The 20,837-nt window shown below is 41.1% G+C and overlaps 1 protein-coding gene across 3 annotated transcripts in view; it reads right to left on the bottom strand.

The window, feature by feature from the left end:
- Nucleotides 1–20,555, bottom strand: part of SLC23A1 (solute carrier family 23 member 1) — a 329,954-nt gene extending 309,399 nt beyond the window's left edge. For 2 of the 3 annotated variants that reach the window (XM_030212485.1, XM_030212487.1), the window contains exon 1: nucleotides 20,491–20,555. The gene's annotated coding sequence lies outside the window, so the exon portion shown is untranslated. Of the gene's footprint in view, nucleotides 1–20,470 lie in introns of all 3 variants that reach the window. The other variant, XM_030212486.1, reaches the window with a different exon arrangement.
- Between the last annotated feature and the right edge of the window lie 282 nt (nucleotides 20,556–20,837).

Here is a 20,837-nt window from a genome sequence, read left to right as displayed (position 1 = left end):
ATATTCCAGGTCTATGCTCTAGCTCTCCAGCAGGCCAATAATCTTAGGGGTCTTTTTACTAAGGTGTGCTAATGGATTTAGTGCACACCTAATGATTAACGTGTGCTAAATGATATGAAGCCCATTGGGGGTGGGGGGAGGGTGTCACCTGATGCCTGCCTCCCATCAATTAGCGGAGTACCAGAGCTGTAATTCTGCTCTATAAATTCGCTGGACAGGGCTTTTGCTGATAAACCGCCCTCAGTGGGGTGTCGGAAGGATTCTGGAAGGCAATTGTGGTCAATCAGAGCAGTTACTCTGCAAAAACCTCCAGAAAACAGAGAAGCTACACAGATCAAACATGGCAGAGAAAACCGCAATGGTTACACACCGGTGGAAGAATGGGCCCAAGAGATTTCAAGGTCAGTAACAGCAGCACTAAAAGTTCGACTTAACAAGTTATAGTCAGCTGCTGACAAAACTAATGAAAAATCTGACTCCCATTCCGCTCAGATCACGAAAGTGGAGTGCAGGGTATCGGAGCAAGAGGACAAGGAGCTGCGCATGTCTACCCAGCTAGAGGTCTTGCAGAAAGTTGGGAGACAGATTGGAAGAGCAAGAAAACAGAGTGTGCAGGAATAATTTAAGAGTTGTGGGTCTGCCGGAGTCGGTGACTAATCTTGACTTGTATACATTTTTCACTATCTGGCTTCTGGTCCATTTGGGTCTGGAGTGTACAGCTTCATTTTATTAATGTGAGAGGGTCCATAGGATTGGTGCCTACAGAGTTTCAGACACAAGGCCTTGCACAACTATTGCCAGTTTTCTCAATTGATATGAAAATAAGGCAATTGTGAGGGCATATCCAAAGGTGGACTGCTTGGATTATAAAAACCACAGGCTTCTTTTGTTTAATGACTATTCGGTTATGGTTGTAATTCAAAGGAAAGAAATGGCGCCCAATTGCTCATCTCTTTATTACCAGGGAGTGCATTTTGCTCTGACCAACCCTGCCAAACTGAAAGTATGGTATAATTGGTAAACAAGCAACATCCAAGTTTTTGGTAATGGAATTCAAAAATATGTGGGATAAACATAAAGGAATCCTATTCAGAAGGAATGGATCCACAGAAGCTTAGTGGAGATTGGGTGGCAACACCGGTAATTGGGAAGCAAAGCTAGTGCTGGGCAGACATCTACGGTCCGTGCCCTGAAAATGGCAAGGACAAATCAAGGTCAAAATAGCACATACAATGAGTTTATCTTGTTGGGCAGACTGAATGGACCATACAAGTCTATCTGCTGTCATCTACTATGTTACTTTACCTAAGATGATAGATGAGATCTCTGCTCCTTGGAATATCTAATGCGGAAATCCACAGAGGTTCCCACTTTTTCCTGTCTTTTTAAATCTTATGATGTGTACATTTGGGCAGGGTTTGTTAGATTTAGGGGTTAATTTTTACACTTATGTAGATGACATTACGCTTTTGCTCCCAGTGACATCTACTTTGGACAGTGCATTGGATACTGTCCACCAATATTTTGTTTTGGTGCAGAATTGGGTACCTTCAATTTAATGTAAGAAAAACTTTGGTTAGGTCCTCTGTCTCTGAAACCTGAATGCAGTAGTTTCACAATTCAGGATAAGGTTTTTCAATTTGAATCACTTTGCTCATTTTAGGTGTAATTTGAGACTCAAACCTTACTATGGAAACTTATGTTGATTGTTGCTTAAGAAAGCTTTTTATGTTCTGAGAAGGATCCATAGTATTAGAATTTTTTATGTGGTCATTTTAGGATCACACAGGCATTGTTTTTGCCTTTGACTACTGCAATCTTGTTTTTGCCAGCTGCTCCATGAAGGTAGCCAGGCAGCTACATACTTCGTAAAATAATGCAGCTACATTGATCTGTCATGCCAAAAGGTTTGACAGGGCTATGCCTTTGTTACGGAATTTGCACTGGCTTCCAGTGCAGGCTCGCATTTTTTTTTTCAAGGTCTGTTCTATAGTTTTTAGATCTCTTTATGGGCAGTCTCCCAGGTACATTAGTTGTTATGTACTTTTGGCTTATCATGATTGGCGCTATGTGCTGCAAGTCAGCTGACCTTGCATTTTCCAGCAATGACTGGTGTCAAATATAGGAGGTAGGCTGTGCCAATGTGGAATTCACTTTCTTTAAATGTTAGATTACAGAGAAATTATTAAAATATTTAAGAAGATGTGTATTTTATAGCTTCTTTATTGGGATCTGCTTAGATCCCTTTATGGTACTCAGCAGAACATAAGAATAAATATTGTATTATATTGTATTAGGGACTTTCCCGTGCTATGCAGCATATTTAGGGCTTTGTAAAATTTTTTGCATGTCCCAAGCTAATCTTTCCATTAATACACGGGACTTAATGCAGGAGCACTTACTGCCTCCTATTTAGGAGGTGCTAACCCCTGGATTCTATATAGCATGTTCTGCACATAAATCTAAGCAAATTTTATAACTACACGTGTAGATTAATTGGTTTAACAAGCAATAACGAGAACTAATTGGCAAAAATTAGAACTTACACACGTACATTTCTAAGCGTATTCTATAATGTACTACGCCTAAATTCTAATGCGCATAGGCAAAAAGGGGCATGATTAGGGGGTGGAAATGGCCATTTTGTGGGCGTTCCAAAATGTACACATGTTGCTATAAAATATGGGCCACTGCGCATAAATCTACGTTCAGGGATTTACACCAGCTTTTCATTGGCATAAATGAAGACAAGTAGATTCAGTCATATGAACTACGCTTAAGTGTAAATTTACATATGATATTTAGAATACACAATAATTTTAGGCACCATATATAGAATCAGGACCTAACTCCTATATTAACCAGTTAGCACACACTAATGTGAACACACTAGCTGGTTAGCTCTTCCATGCCCATTCCATGACAATTCCATATCTCCTCTCCCCAAAAAATATTTTTAAAAAATAACATGTGCTAAGAGGCAAACTACCTTTTCCCACATTAAGAGGCCCTTTTACTGAGGCACGCAGGCACCTATGTGTGTACAACGTACGTCAAATTAGAACTACTGCCCGGCTACCATGTACACCAGGTGGTAATTCTAATTTTGATGTACATCCAAAACGTGCGGCAGAAAATAATTTCTATTTTCTACCGCATGGCACTAACCATTTACACATGAGACCTTACTACTAAGTCAATGGGTGGTGGTAAGGTCTCAGGCCCAAAATGGACGCGCACTGATTTTTATTTTGCCGCACGTCCATTTTCAGCCAAAAAAAAGAAAAGCCTTTTTGCAGGCATGCTGAAAAATGGACCTGCGTGCATCCAATACACGCGTCTACATCAGTGCAGGTCATTTTTCAGTGCGCCTTAGTAAAAGGGCACCTGTGCATGTTAGCGTTTAACGTGGTTTAGAAAGGGGCCTCTTAGCATACAAGCTTACAAGGTAAAGGAAAAAACCTACTGCGGCTCACCTTGAACTACTACTGAAAGAAAAGGTGTGAGCTAAATTGAATAATAACATTTTTAAAAAATTGTATTCAATTGGATCTCAGACACGTGAGGCATATTTTCAAAGCACTTAGGACCGTGTTTACTAAGGGCCCATAGACTTATACAGTTACGTGGAGGGGCATTTTCAATAGAACATCTAAATCAGAATTTGGACATTTTACAAAAACGTCCAAATTCTGAACAGGAAAGAAGATCATTTTCGAAAAAGATAGATGTCTATCTTTTGTGTTTGAAAATGCTATGGACGTCTTGTGATTTGACGTCCTTTTTTTTTTTTGGTCCATTTTTTAACAAAACAAAGTCCAAATGCAAAACATCCAAAACAGAGGAGGAGTGGCTTAATGGTTAGTGCAGCAGGCTTTGGTCCTGGCAACATGGGTTTAAATTCCCACTGCTGCTCCTTGTAATTTTGGGCAAGTCAAATGCACAAGGGGCATTTTTGGATATGACATCTAAGTCTGAATTTGGTCATTTTTTGTAAAAGGTCCAAAATCAGAAAAGGAAAGGTCATTTTCTAAAAAAAAAAAAAAAAAAAAGTCTATCTTTTCCTTTTGAAAATGCTGTTTGGAAAAATGTGTTGTGATTTGGATGTTTTATTTTTTGGTCCAAAACATACAAAATACACAAGAAAATCCACAATAAAGTGAAACCATTCACATGTTCTAAGTGTGGTAAAAGCTTTGGTTGTAATGTAAATCTCAAAGTGCATCAGAAAGTCCACATGGAAGAGAAACCCATTTGCATGTATAGAGTCTGGTAAAAGCTTTGGTCAGAAGGTAAACCTCACAATGCACCAGAGAATACACACTGGAGTGAAACCATTTACATGTCCTGAGTGTGGTAAACGCTTTGGTTGGAAAGAAAGCCTCACATGGCATCACGGAGATGAAACCATTTACAAGCACCGAGGAGATAAAAGCTTCAGTTGTATTGGGACAGGTAATTAGGGAATGTACACTCTTGATATGAAGTATGGAAAAATAGCACTCTTGTATTTAGATATTTGTAATGAGACCTCCTTTTCATCTATAGATCTGAATTCAAAGCCCAAATCTAATGATAAACAGTAGAAACGAGGCTCAGGTGTTATTAAAAAAAACACAGAAAGCTTGGCATCAGGTAGAATAGGGGAAATGTGACATCCCAGAAAAGCAATAGGGCATCCTTGGGGGCACTGCAGTGAACTTTATAAAATGCTCCCAGGTACACATCTCACCATTGCTCCCTTACCTTGTCTGCTGAGCCCCCCAAAACCCACCCAAACCCACTAACCCCAACTGTACACCACTACCATAGCCCTTACAGGTGAAGGGAGCACAAATATGTGGGTACAGTGGGTTTTGGAGGGTTCACAGTTTCCTCCACAAGTGTAACAAGTAGGGGGAGGTAGAAGCCTGTGTCCACCTGTCTGCAGTGCACTGCACCACTACTAGACTACTCCAGAGACCTGCGTGCTATTCTAATGGGCCTGAGTATAACATCTGAGGCTGGCAAGTAATATTTTTAATCACATTTTTTTTTAGGTGGGAGGGGGATAGTGACCACTGGGGGAGTAAGGGAAGGTGATCCCCGATTCCCTCCAGTGGTCATTTGGGGCACCTCTTATGTGAAGTAGAGGAGTAGCCTAGTGGCTAGTCCAGCAGACTTTGATCCTGGGGAAGTGGGTTCAATTCCCACTGCAGCTATTCATTATAAAAACAGGTCTAGCTCAAACAGTCTAAGTTTTAGTCTTGGACGTTTTTGTTTTGTTCCATTATAGCTGAAAGACGTCTAAAGAATGCCCAAGTCCTGCCTTGAACACTCCCCTGGCACGCTCCCTTGAGGTTTAGATGTCCTTCTGACAAACTTCAGAGAAAGACATCTAAAAATAGGTTTTGAAAATACTGATTTGGACGTCCTTGTGAGATAAACATCCAAATGCAGACTTATGTAACTTTTTCAACGTTTTTCTCTTTTGAAAATGAGCCTGATAGTAACCTATGGAAAGTCTAAGTGCTTTGAAAATGAGCCCCTTAGAGGGGCATAATCGAAAGGGGTGCCCAAGTTTTCCTGAGGATGTCCTCGCAGGACATCCCAGCGAAGGGGTGGCGAAACCCATATTATCGAAACAAGATGGGCGTCCATCTTTCATTTCGATAATACGGTCGGGGATGCCCAAATCTTGACATTTAGGTCGTCCCTAGAGATGGTTGTCCTTAGACTTGGTCATTTCTGATTTTCGGCGATAATGGAAACTAAGGATGCCCATCTCAGAAATGACCAAATGCAAGCCGTTTGGTGGTGGGAGGAGCCAGCATTCATAGTGCACTGGTCCTCCTCACATGCTAGGACACCAACCGGGCACCCTAGGGGGCACTGCAGTGGACTTCACAAATTGCTCCTTTCCTTGTGTGCTGAGCCCCCAAACCCCACTACCCACCACTGTACACCACTACCATAGCCCTTACAGGTGAAGGGGGGCACCTAGATGTGGGTACAGTAGGTTTTGGAGGGCTCACATTTACCACCACAAGTTTAACAGGTGGGGGGGATGGGCCTGGGTCCACCTGCCTGAAGAGCACTGCACCCAGTAAAACTGCTCCAGGGACCTGCATACTGCTGTGATGGAGCTGGGTATGATATTTGAGGCTGGCATAGAGGCTGGCAAAAAAATATTTTTACACATTTTTTGAGGGTGGGAGGGGGTTAGTGACCACTGGGGGAGTAAGGGAAGGTAATCCCCGATTCCCTCCGGTGGTCATCTGGTCAGTTTGGGCACCTTTTCGTGGCTTGGTCGTAAGAAAAAAAGGACCAAGTAAAGTCATCCAAGTGCTCATCAGGGACGCCCTTTTTTTTCCATTATGGGTCGAGGATGCCCATGTGTTATGCACGCCCAAGACCTGCCTTCGCTACGCTTCCGAAACACCCCCGGGAACTTTGGTCGTCCCCGCGGCAGAAAGCAGTTGGGGATGCCCAAAATCAGCTCTCAATTATGCCGATTTGTGTCGAAAGATGGGCGTCCTTGTCTTTCGAAAATAAGCCTGTTAGCCAATGTAAACTCGGGGAATCACTAATGTGCATTAGGAGAATAACACACAATTATTGCCTCTTAAAGAATGTTAAACAGCATCATCGTAAATTTTTTTTTACCATATCATACACTAGTTGAAGGTGCAGCAGGTTGCATAATAATGAGATGCAAAGCATACAAATGCATACAAAACATCTCATTATTTAAGTAAAGAGCAGAGGGCTGAAAGATTCCAAATTATGCCTGTCAACTGCTAATCAGGTTGTTAATACAAACAAAAAACATACTTTGAAATGTCTATATACAAATAAGACGAGAGTTAGAATGCATCACACTGAATGAAGAGGTAGATTTCATTGGCATCTTAGGGACCTAGTGGAAGTAAGATGTTAGGACACTGATACCAGGATACAAACTATATTACAATGATAGAATGGACCAAATTGGTGGAAGGGGTGGTACTATGGGGGCAATCAAAGTGCCTAGAATTAGCAGGGCATACGGTAAAAGCCTATTCTATAAAGGAAAGTAGGCGCCTACCTTCCTTTATAGAATATTTATTTATTTCTTCATGGCTTGATATACCGCTTTAGCTGACATGCAGATCAAAGTGGTTTACATCAAAAATAAAAAGCAAAGCAAAGAACTACAATACTCAATAGGAAAGTAAACCATGCATTCAAGAACATAGCACAATATAAACTAACAGTCATGCATACTCTTTCCCAAAGTGCCAGTGCCCGAGAGAGTTGCCTCACTCACTAGAATATACCTTCCATGGAACAACCATGCCTTCAAAACCACCTTAAAGTTCTTTAGATTACGTTCTCCATGCAAAGACAACGACATAGAATTCCACAAATGTAGAGCAGCAAAAAAGAAGGCACTGTGACATGTATTTATTTATTTATTTATTTATTTGTTGCATTTGTATCCCACCTTATCCCACCTCTTTGCAGGCTCAAAGTGGCTTACAATACATCATGAGTAGTGGAAGAATGTTAGTAAATACACATTTAGTATTGCATGATTTTGGTCAGCATGATGATAATAGAACAAAGTAATAGTATACAAGCAGATATTAAGAGACAGTTCTGAATATAGATGGGCGAGTTGTGCGTATTCACATTGGTTGATCTTTGTGGTAAGCTTTATTAAAGAGATGGGTCTTCAGTAATGAGCGGAAGTTCGTTCTTTCGTAGATCGATTTCAAGCTGCGCGGCAGTGCATTCCATAACTGCGTGCTCAGGTAGGTGAAGTTTGACGCATGCATTAGTTTGTATTTCATTCCTTTGCAGCTGGGGAAGTGCAGATCAAGGAATGTGCGGGATGATCTTTTGGCATTCCTAGATGGTAAGTCAATCAGGTCAGACATGTAAGCTGGTGCGTCTCCATGGATAATTTTGTGAACTAGTGAGCATACCTTGAACGCGATATGTTCCTTAAGTGGGAGCCAGTGTAGTTTTTCTCATAAGGGCTTGGCACTTTCAAATTTTGGTTTGCCAAATATAAATCTAGCTGCTGTATTCTGGGCTGTTTGGAGTTTCTTGATTATTTGTTCTTTGTAGCCGGCATATAATGTGTTGCAATAGTCTAGATGACTGAGCACCATTGATTGTACCAGGTTGCGGAAAACACTCCTTGGGAAGAAAGAGTGGAACATCTTCTTGGTTGTATTTTTTGCGTGGTTCTCTAGTGTTAGGTGTCGATCAATGGTAACTCCAAGAATTTTTAGGGTTTCTGAGACAGGAAGGTTTAGAGTTGGTGTGTTAATGGCGGTGAATTCTATCTTGTTGTGTTGGGAGGTGAGTATTAGGCATTGGGTCTTTTCTGCATTGAGTTTTAGCCGAAATGCATCCGCCCAGGAATGCATGATATTGAAACTTTGGTTGATGTCATTGGAAATTTCTTTTAGGTCTTGTTTGAATGGGATGTAGATCGTTACATCATCTGCATAAATGTATGGATTAAGGTTTTGATTTGATAGTAATTTTGCCAGGGGTATCATCATTAAATTGAATAGAGTCGGCGAGAGAGGGGATCCTTGTGGTACTCCGCATTCAGGTACCCATGCGGCTGAAGTAGTCGAGTTAGATGTTACTTGGTATGATCTTGTAGTTAGGAATCCCTTGAACCAATTGAGGACGTTGCCTCCGATTCCGAAGTATTCAAGGATGTGTAATAAAATTCCATGGTCAACCATGTCGAAAGTGCTTGACATGTCGAATTGTAAAAGTAGTATGTTCCTACCAGATGCAATCAATGAGAGTTACTAATACTGTTTCGGTACTGTGGTTAGACCGAAATCCTGACTGGGAATCGTGAAGTATTGAAATTTTATCTAGATAGTTTGTGAGTTGCTTGGTCACCAGCCCTTCAGTTAGTTTGGTTATTAAGGGAATAGATGCTACTGGTCTGTAATTAGTAAGTTCATTAGCACTTTTCTTTGCGTCTTTGGGTATGGGGGTGAGTAAGATGTTTCCTTTTTCCTTCGGGAAATTTCTATTTGAGCTACACAAGGCCCTGGAAGGACCATATGATGGTCGTTAATTGAACGCAGAATACGAGGTGAGGAATATAGAATGATCAATGAGGAAAGATATATAGGTGTACCGTGATGAAAAGCTTAAGAGCCAGTAGCAATGTTTTATAGTGAACACGGTAACTAACCAGCAACCAGTGATGATCTTTCAAAGCAGATGTAACATGATCAAATTTCTGCAAATGACAAAGAAGGTGTATGGCTTTATTATGTAATGAGCGGCGTACCAAGAGCAGGGCAGTGGGGGCGGTCCACCCCAGGTGCACACTGCTGGAGGGGTGCAGAGAGCAGCCGCGCGCCTGTCAGCTCGGCTGGTTCCCTGCTCCCTCTGCCTCGGAACAGGTTACTTCCTGTTCCAGGGCAGAGGGAGCAGGGAGCCGAGAGCTGCGCAGCTGCTCCCAGCAGCTAAGAATGCACCCGGGGAGGAGGGGGTTGATGCGCCAGGGGGGGTGTCGTGCTGCACCCGGGGGGGGGGGGGGGTGCGCATCGGCGATCCGCCCCGGGTGGCAGCTGACCTAGGATCGTCACTGTATGTAATGTTTGTAGTCTTTTGAGCAATGAATTTGAAATACTCAAATAAATGATTACAGTAATCCAAACGAGTATTCAACAGTAAGAGAGGGGCAGAGTCGTGATCGAAAGATGACCTGTTAGCCAACAGGCAACCATCTTGTCAAGATTCAGCACAAGGCGGTGGTTCATGAGCAACCGGGCAGTTGCACATACACCGCGTTGAAAAAGCTGAAGATCCAGATTAAGAGGACTAATCTTTCAGAGCAGTAAGATATCATTGGCTTATATATGAAAAGAGATACAGAACTCTTGAATAAGGGCGGCTAAAGGACTTAAATAAATATTAAACAAAAGAGGTGAAAGAATAGATCCCTGCAGAACTCCACATACTAAAGATTTATTAGAAGAAATAGAGTGGTTACATGTAACAAAGAACGATCTGTGAGATATGAATGAAACCATTTGTAAAACAGTACCACAAATCCCCATAGATTCTAACTGTGAAAGAAGCAAAAAATGATCTACTAAATCAAACACTGCAGAAAGATCCAAGGAAGCTAGAAACTGGGGGAAGGCCGACAGTCGCTCAAAAGCGCATGGTTCGGGATAAGGTATCTTTCAAAGATATCACCAAAACAGAGAAGATAGGGTATCCCGATAGTGAGGTTGCAAAAGAGACCGTAGTAGATCAGCTGTCCTTAAATAAAAATAAAAAAACAGATAATAGATTGCAAATTAATACTGTTAAGTACTGAGCATGATGTAAAGAGGAACAACAAACATAGTTTGAAATGTATGTATGCGAATGCCAGAAGCCTAAGAAATAAGATGGGAGAGTTAGAATATATTGCACAAAATGAAAAATTAGATATAATAGGCATCTCTGAGACCTGGTGGAAGGAGGATAACCAGTGGGACACTGTCATACCGGGGTACAAATTATATCGTAGTAATAGGGTGGAATTGGTGGAGGGGTAGCATTGTATATTAACGAGAGCCTTGAATCAAATAGATTGAAAATTCTGCAGGAAACAAAACACTTCTTGGAATCACTATGGATTTAAATTCTATATGTAAAGGGGGAAAGGATAGTGATAGGAGTGTACTACCATCCGCCTGGCCAGAATGAACAGATGGATGCAGAAATGTTAGATGAAGTTAGGGACGCAAACAAACTGGGCAACACAATAATAATGAGTGATTTCAATTACCCCGATATTAACTGGGTAAATGTAACATCAGGGCATGGTAGGGAAGTAAAATTCCTTGATGAAATCAAGGACTGCTTTATGGAGCAGCTGGTACAGGAGCCGACGAGAGAAGAAAAAATTCTAGACCTAGTCCTTAGTGGAGCGCATGATCTGGTGCGGGAGGTAATGGTGCTGGGGCCGCTTGATAACAGTGATCATAATATGATCGGATTTGATATTAGCTTTGAAGTAAGTATACATAGGAAATCAAATACGTTAGCGTTTAACTTTAAAAAAGGAGACTATGATAAAATGAAAAGAACGGTGAAAAATAAAACTTCAAGGAGAGGCTGCGAGGGTCAAAAATTTATATCAGGTGTAGATGCTGTTCAAAAACATCATCCTGGAAGCCCAGGCCAAATATATTCCGCTTATTAAAAAAGAAGGACGGAAGACCGAACGACAGCTGGCATAGTTAAAAAGTGAGGTGAAGGAAGCTATTAGAGCTAAAAGAAAATCATTCAGAAAATGGAAGAAGGAACCAACTGAAAATAATAAGAAACAGCATAAGGAATGTCAAGTCAAATGCAAAGCGCTGATAAGGAAGGCTAAGAGGGACTTCAAAAAAAAGATAGTGTTGGAGGCAAAAACACGGGAGGGGCATAATCGAACGCAAACGCTTATCTCCATGGGCGTTTATCTCCGAGAACGGGTCCGTGAAGGGGCGGGCCGAACCGTATTCTCAAACAAATGCACGTTTTTGAGCTGGGCGTTTGTTTTTTTTAGCGATAATGGAAACTAAAAACGCCCAGCTCAAAAACGTCCTAATCCGAGCCATTTGGTCATGGGAGGGGCCAGGATTCGTAGTACACTGGCCCCCTGATATGCCAGGACATCAACTGGGCACTCTAGGTCAGTGCGGTGGACTTCAGAAAAAGCTCCCACATGCATAGCTCCTTTACCACGGGTGCTGAGTTCCCAACCCCCCTCCCCCAAAACCCACTACCCACAAATGTACAACACTACCATAACTCTTAGGGGTGAAGGGGGCACCTACATGTGGGTACAGTGGGTTTTTGGAGGCCTCCCATTTACCAGCACAAGTGTTACAGGTGGGGGGGATGGGCCTGGGGCCACCTGGCTGAAGTGCACTGCGGTATCCAGTAAAAGTGCTCCAGGGACCTGCATACACGCAGGCCTCTAGGACTTGTTGCTGCTGTATAACATTGGCACACCAGTTGACACCTGAAGACTAATCTCTCCGAAAACATCCTTTATTGGAATAACCGCGTTTACTCACAGTTAACTGCAGATCAGAGGTTGTGCCCCACTGGCAACGAGTCTCCCTGGTACTGATATTAGCAGTAGGTCAGAGCTGGCAGAATGCTGTACAATGCCCTCTTTCAGCCACATTCAGGGTAAGAACTAAGTTGTCTAACGTGGCTAACACAGGAAAGGGAACTAAAACTGGTTTACAAAAATGGCCACTACCGCATGGACTACAACAGGAAACACAACAGGGCACACTCTGACCCAGTAGGCAGGGGGAAAAGCACCATGGGAGAAGAGCCTACCAACTACCAACATCGTGAGACTGTAACACAAGCTAATGAAATCACGGAGCCCAATACCCTACACCCACCACAATGCAATGCTGATGTGACCCTGTACTGCACCCGAGAGCCACATCTGACCCAGGGAAAGGCTGTGACAGGATCAAACACATTCTGCTGTCATGGAGGTGGGTATGGCATTTGAGGCTGGCATACAGGCTGGAAAAAAAGTTTTTAAAGTGGGGGATATTTTTTGGTGGGAGGGGGTTAGTGACCACTGGGGGAGTCCGGGGAGGTCATCCCCAATTCCCTCCAGTGGTCATCTGGGCAGTTGGGGCACTTTTTTGGGACTTGTTCATGAGAAAAAAGTGTCCAAAAAAAGTGTCCCAAAATCACGGTCAAAATACCTTTTTTTTCGATTATCAGCTAAAGACACCCATCTCTCCTCAGCTGATAACCACGCCCCAGTCCCGCTCCGACACGCCCCCATCAACTTTATTCATTTCCGCGACGGAGTGCAGTTGGAAATGCCCAAAATCGGCTTTTGATTATACCTATCTGGGCGCCTTTGCGAGAAAAACGCCCATCTCCCGATTTGGGTCGAAATATAGGCGTTTTTCTTTTTCGATTATAAGGCGGATAGTAAAAATTTTTTTAGGTATATCAAAAGCAGGAAGCCCGCCCCTCCGAAGGGACACCACCTTGTAAGTGGTGGAGGGGCTTCCGTGTTTCAATGACTCAGAGGGCTATGCTGAAGGGTTACCCATATCAGACAGGCCTCTGAGGAGAAACCAGACAAAGAGTGTCCCAAATTAGGGAGAGGGGAAAGATGGTGACCTGAAGCTCGTACACTCAACGGCCCAGCTGTCCTCTGAAGTTCAGTTTTTGTTCACTTGAAATTTCCTCTCTGCATTGCAGTTGCCTTAACAGAGGAAGGGGACAATGGGGGGTCAGCCGCCGATGACCAGTGTTTTGTCCCCTGTGCAGTAAGTGTGGGACTGCTGTGTGACGAGCTGCCCATAGATGACTGGGTTGATGAGTCCTTTGATTAGCGCCGACGAAGGAGCGTCGATGCTCTTGGACCTGGAAACAACTTCATCGCTCAAAAATCATTTAACCACCATGCCCAAAGGAGTGGAGGAGTGAGTCAGGAGTGTATGCTGAAACGGAAGTCGTTTACAGCTGAACCCGTGTCCGCGGTGCTACTCCTAAACCCTTAAGAGTTATCAGCTTGGAGTTTTTGGCTCCCGTGGAGGTCGCATTGAATGTCATCTGGAGGGTGCTCCAGGACCTGACGGTGTAGAGAATGACTTTGCTTCAGATATAGTCTTGTTAATGAGCCACATGGATAATCTAATCGAATCCTTTGAGAATATACAGCAAATGAAGTTCTACTGAAGTAGGAAACGGTTAAGATTTGAAAATGATAAAAGACCAGAAAAATTTGAACAAAATGAATATTGTTACAGATGATTAATATCGAGATTGTTGTTTTTCCAGAGTTCCGGGTATGACTCCTAATGTTTTTTTTCCTCTGAAATGATTCCTCTTAATATATTCATTCAAAAGGAGTGAAGCCTGTGAAACTGGGATTACTTTAATCAGCGGGAATTGGATTGGAGATTCAAGTGTTTGTTTTGTTAAACAATTTCTGGTTTTAAAAGGGAAAAAATGAAATCAGGTGTATTACTTTCACTAATATTGGACAATAAGTATGTTTCCAATGAAACTGATGGACTATGCACCATTATGGTCTTGAAGAAACCAACCAGATGATCAATGTGGAATAATGATTTAGATAAATAATAACTGGGGATAATCGGGTTAATACCACGTTTTCTTTGTTTGCTGTTGTTTAAATTGATCTCCTTGTCTTGTTTCACTCTCCCTATTTATTTTGTGGTCTAAGAAAGAGAAAGATTGTATAAAATCCATTTATCTTGTTGAGATTGTTTTCTTCTAATATTGTTTTAATGTACAATCATCTCTGTTTTACTGTTTTGCAAGTGATCCTTGTAAAATGAAAAAATTATAAATAAATGATTAAAAAAAAAAAAGCAGGAAGCCAGCAAAAGAATCGGTTGGACCGCTAGATGACCGAGGAGTAAAAGAGGTGATCAGGGAAGACAAAGCCGTAGCGAAGAGATTAAATGAATTCTTTGCTTCGGTCTTCACCGAGGAAGATTTGGGTGGGATACCTGTGCCAGAAATGGTATTCGAAGCTGACGAGTCGGAGAAACTTAATGAATTCTCTGTAAACCTGGAGGATGTAATGGGGCAGTTCTATAAACTGAAGAGTAGCAAAGCTCGTGGACCGCATGGTATTCATCCCAGAGTACTGACAGAACTGAAAAATGAACCTGCGGAGTTATTGTTAGTAATATGTAATTTATCCTTAAATCGAACGTGGTACCGGAAGATTGGAGGGTGGCCAATGTGACGCCGATTTTTTAAAAAGGTTCCAGAGGAGATCAGGGAAATTATATACCAGTGAGTCTGACATCGGTGCCAGGCAAAGTGGTAGAGACTATTATAAAGAACAAAATTACAGAGCATTTTCAAAAGCATGGATTAATGAGACAAAGACAACATGGATTTAGTGAAAGGAAATCTTGCCTCACCAATCTACTACATTTCTTTGAAGGGGTGAACAAACATGGATAAAGGTGAGCTGGTTGATATTGTATATCTGGATTTTCAGAAGGCTTTTGACAAAGTACCTCATGAAAGACTCCAGAGGAAATTGGAGAGTCATGGGATAGGAGGTACTGCTCTATTGTGAATTAAAAACTGGTTAAAAGATAGAAAACAGAGAGTAGGGTTAAATGGTCAGTATTCTCAATGGAGAAGGGTAGTTAGTGGGGTTCCCCAGGGGTCTGTGCTGGGACCGCTGCTTTTTAACATATTTATAAATGACCTAGAGATGGGAGTAACTAGTGAGGTAATTAAATTTGCTGATGACACAAAGTTGTTAAATCGCCGGAGAATTGTGAAAAATTACAAGAGGACTGGGAGACTGGGCGTCTAAATGGCAGATGACGTTTAATATGAGCAAGTGCAAAGTGATGCATGTGGGAAAGAGGAACCTGAATTATAGCTACGTCATGCAAGGTTCCACGTTAGGAGTCACAGACCAAGAAAGGGATCTAGGTGTCGTCGTTGATGATACATTGAAACCTTCTGCTCAGTGTGCTGCTGCGGCTAAGAAAGCAAATAGAATTTTAGGTATTATTAGGAAAAGAATGGAAAACAAAAATGAGAATGTTATAATGCCTTTGTATTGCACCACGGTGCGACCGCACCTCGAATATTGTGTTCAATTCTGGTCGCCGTAACTCAAAAAAGATATAGTGGAATTAGAAAAGGTACAGAGAAAATGATAAAGGGGATGGGACGACTTCCCTATGAGGAAAGCCTAAAGCAGCTAGGACTCTTCAGCTTGGAGAAAAGGCGGCTGAGGGGAGATATGAGAGAGGTCTATATAATAATGAGTGGAGTAGAACGGGTAGATGTGAAGCGTCTGTTTACGCTTTCCAAAAATACTAGGACTAGGGAGCATGTGACGAAGCTACAATGTAGTAAATTTTAAATGAATCGGAGAAAATTTTTCTTCACTCAACATGTGATTAAACTCTGGAATTCGTTGCCAGAGAATGTGGTAAAGACGGTTAGCTTAGCGGAGTTTTAAAAAGGTTTGGATGGCTTCCTAAAGAAAAAGTCGATAGACCATTATTAAATGGACTTGGGGAAAATCCACTATTTCTTGGATAAGCAGTATAGAATGTTTTGTACTTTTGGGATCTTGCCAGTTATTTGTGACCTGGACTGGCCACTGTTGGAAACAGGATGCTGGGCTTGATGGACCTTTGGTCTTTCCCAGTATGGAAATACTTATGTACTTATGAAATAGCTAGAGTTAAGTACCTCACTAAGAACAGAGGCTAGAATGGTTTCTGTGCTGCAGGCTGCCCTAAAACCCAATTGCCTGGGATGTAAAGCTAGTTTTTGCTCAACAAAATGATTGAGCTGTAAGAATAATAGAGTAGCGAGGTATTAACACACCTAACATTTAGGCACAAACATTTATTTATTTATTTGTGGCATTTATACCCCGCTCTTTCCCGCTCGATAGCAGGTTCAGTGCAGCTTACAAAGTATGATACAAAGTATCACAGAGATAATACAAAGCATGGAACAAAGTATAACAGAGATGACATAATTACGTAGAGTAGGACATTAGTAAGAGATATGGGGAAAGGATTGGAGTATGGGTAATACTAGTGGTGTGGAATTAGGTTTGAGACTTAGGATGGGTCATTTGGATAGGCTTGTTTGAAGAGGTAAGTCTTCAGCAGTTTTCGGAAGGGTAGGTGTTCAGTGGTTTTTCGGATGTGTCGAGGTATGGCGTTCCAGAGTTGGCTGCCAATGGCAGAAAAGTTGGATGTGTAGTAAGTTTTGTATTTGAGGCCTTTGCAGCTAGGAAGATGAAGATTGAGATATGTTCGAGAAGATTTGGACCAGTTCCTGGCTGGAAGATCGATCAGGTCGGACATGTAGTTGCATTATTCCTTTACTGTGGAATCACTAACCTGCTGCACTGCATTACCACAGTAAACTAAGGTGTAGTAAAATCCATAGACTCTTTCACATAAGGTATTTAGTTAATTAATGCATAGTTGTGGAGTGATGGAGTGGCCCAGTGGTTAGAGCACTGGACTTGACATCTAGAGGTGGCTGGTTCAAATCTTACTGCTGCTCCTTATGATCTTGAGCAAGTCACTTAACCCTCCATTGCCTCAGGTAGAAAATTAGATAGGGACAGGGAAATACCCAGTATACCTGCATGTAAATCACCTTGAGCTACTATTGAAAAGGTGTGAGCAAATCCAAATAAATAAATAGCTTGTGACTTCTGAACTGCTTGAAAATTATGAGCTGATTAGACATAAAGGGGAAGAATTTTAGAAGCACAAAACAGGAAATTTTTATTAGTCTACCTATTATAAAATTACCCCCCCCCCCCCCCCCCCCACACACACACACACACACTTGCTTAATTTCTAGTCATTGGGATTACCAAAGTTTATTTTTCTGGTTTGTTTTGGCAAGCTTTCACCCACTTAGTTTACAGTGTAATTTCCTTTTTTTTTTTTTAAGTGGCTGAGGTATAGCCCTGTGAATTTACCTGAACGAAACCAGATTCTTTTACAGTTTAAATGTGTACTCAGCTGTTTTAATCATCCTCCCAATTAGCAACTATTGGTTTTATGGATGACAAAAGAGAGATGAGACAATATAATATTTTGGATGATTATTTCAGGAAGCTATTTCAATATTTATAATAATATAATTTACATGTAAATGACCTGCATTCTGATCAGCTAACACTCAACAGGGATGATTATTCAAAAACTGAAATGATTTCAGAAGTCAAATTAAACAGCAGCAATTTCTAAGTTGAGTTGATGCTGGAAATTGAAACAAATTACAGAGTGGACCTACTTGGTGCCCGAAAAATATTGGTTTCCCTCATCCCCACTTCCTGTATTTTCTTTTGAAATTTAAAGAAGTTTTTATTGAATAAGAAGAGATAACACAAAAACAGATGTTCAAAGAAATACAACATCATATGCAAATATTACAGAACAGCTCTTTAAAAAAAAGAGAAAACATCATATATCAGTTTCTCAGAACATCCTTAAAAAAGGGAACAAAATGGAAATCTCTTAAAGTATCCAAATACACCATAACACAAAAAAGGAACTTCCATATTTTAAGTTTTATTTTATTATAAGTACTCCCTTTCCCATTAAGTACTGTATTTTCTTCAGATATCTTTCTCCCGTTCCCCCATCCATGACAAATTTAAGTTTTTACCACACCTTGGTACATCAACAAACCACAGAATCTCAGTTGCTATAAATTAAAGAGTAGATCATTGTAGGCTAAATTAGCCCCCTGGATATTGAGAGCTAACCCCCGGATTCTATATAGTGTGACTAAAATTGAACGCGTAAATCTGGTCGTATTTCTGATTTGTGCATGCAACTTAATTAGTTAACAAGCCAATCAGCGCTGACAATTGCCACTTAACAAGCAATTATTGACACTAATTGGCATCAATTAGAATTTATGCACACAAATGTCTAAGCATATTCTGTAACGTGATGTGCTCAAATTCTAAGTTGTATAGTTGAGAAGGGGGCATGGCCTTGGGTATGTCGTTGGCATTTCTAAAATCTATATGCATTGTTATAGAATACGCTTGATCTGTACATAATTTAGGCTTTGGCATTTACACCAACTGACCGCGACTAAATTCTGGTCGCCGCATCTCAAAAAACATATAGTGGAATTAGAAAAGGTATAGAGAAGGGTGACGAAAATGATAAAGGGGATGGGACAACTTCCCTATAAGGAAAGGTTGAAGCTTCTAGGGCTTTTCAGCTTGGAGAAAAGACAGCTGACGGGAGATATGATAGAGGTCTATAAAATAATGAGTGGAGTGATACGGACAGACATGAATCATTTGTTTACTCTTTCCAAAAATACTAGGACTAGGGGGGCATGCGATTAAGCTACAAAGTAGTAAATTTAATACGAATCGGAGAAAATGTTTCTTCACTCAATGTGTAATTAAACTCTGGAATTCGTTGCCAGAGAATGTGGTAAAGGCAGTTAGCTTAGTGGGGTTTAAAAAAGGTTTGGATGGCTTCCTAAAGGAAAAGTCCATAGACCATTATTAAATTGACTTGGGGAAAATCCACTGCTATTTCTGGGATATGCAGCATAAAATGTATTGACCTGGATTGGCCACTGTTGGAAACAGGATGCTGGGCTTGATGGACCTTTGGTGTGTCCCAGTGTGGCAATACTTATGTATTTATTTAATTGTACGGATAGATGCTGGTCATATTCTATAAACTATGGGGAACTTTAGGCATACTTTACAGAATACACTTAGTTGTGTTGTTTTACTGTGCAGAATTTTCAGGTGACATATATAGAATCTAACCCTAAATGTGATGAGGATGGCTGCTGGAACCTATGTGGGTCCTTGTCAATATTCAGCCAGGGCCCACATAAGACAGTTATGCAGCCTTGGCTGAATGTTGCCCAGGGCCTGTATAACTCATAAGAACATAAGAATAGACTTACTGGGTCAGATCAATGGTCCATCTAGCCCAGTATCCTGTTTCCAACAGTGCCCAATCCAGGTCTCATGTACTTGGCAGAAACCCAAATAGTAGCAACATTCCATGCTATCATTCCCGGGACAAGCAGTGGCTTCCCCATGTCTGTCTCAATAGCAGGCGATGGACTTTTTCTCCAGGAACTTGTCCAAACCTTTTTTAAACCCAGATATGCTAACCACTGTTACCTCATCCTCCGACAATGAGTTCCAAAGCTTAACTATTCATTAAGTGAAAAAATATTTCTTCCTATTTGTTTTAAAAGTATTTCCATGTAATTTTATTGAGTGTCCCCTAGTCTTTGTACTTTTGGAATGAGTAAACAATCGATTTACTTCTACTCATTATACACCAGTCAGGATTTTGTAGACCTCAATCATATCTCCCCTTTTCTGTTTCTTTTCCAAGCTGAAGAGCCCTAACCTCTTTAGCCTTCCTCCTATGGGAGGAGCTCCATCCCCTTTATCATTTTGGTTGCTCTTTTCTGAACCTTTTCTAATTCCGCTTTATCTTTTTTGAGATACGCTGACCAGAACTGAACGCACTACTCAAGGTGAGGCTGCACCATGGAGGGATGCAGAGGCATTATAATATTCTTGGTCTTATTTTGCATCCCTTTCCTAATAATTCCTAGCATCCTGTTTGCTTTTTTGGCCACCGCCTCACACTGTTTTGATTAGTGGCACAAACTCTGTGGATAGAAGTACCCACAGAGTATGCTCAAATGTGGACAGCTTTGATTATTGCTGTCATTATGACTGAATCATGTTTTCACCTTTAGAGGTACTTCTTCCACAGAAGTATAGGAAATCTTCTACTGCTGCTGCACAGATTATGTAGATAACTAAAGGTCTTTGGTATCCAGTGGTATCAATACAGTATCAAGCTATCCAACATTGTCCGTGAACATTAACAATAATGTGTACAGGATTATTAAAAGAATTTTAAAATACCTTATATAAAATGGATTTACCTTTAGGTTCCAGTCCCGAGATGTGCTATGTACTGAGATCAGTTGTTAGGCTGCACAGAAAATAAGAACAGAGATTTCAGATTAGCAGAGGACTTTAACCATCAAGCAAAATTCTTATGCAGTAAATATGTAACCACTGTTATCTATTACCAACAGTTAAATGACAGCTATGGTTTAGATAATATATTAACTACATTAATCATATCTTCTCTTAAGAAACTAGACCTTAATCTGTTCAAAACAGACCTTAACTTCATCCCTACTAACTAACTTGCATTGTATGTTAGTAACAAAAAGACACCAATCCTGTACATCTGAACATATGTACTATAATTTAATATACTTTC

The sequence above is a fragment of the Microcaecilia unicolor genome, chromosome 8, assembly GCF_901765095.1.
Source record: "Microcaecilia unicolor chromosome 8, aMicUni1.1, whole genome shotgun sequence".
NCBI lineage: Eukaryota > Metazoa > Chordata > Amphibia > Gymnophiona > Siphonopidae > Microcaecilia > Microcaecilia unicolor.
This window is presented reverse-complemented; position numbering and strand designations above follow the sequence as displayed.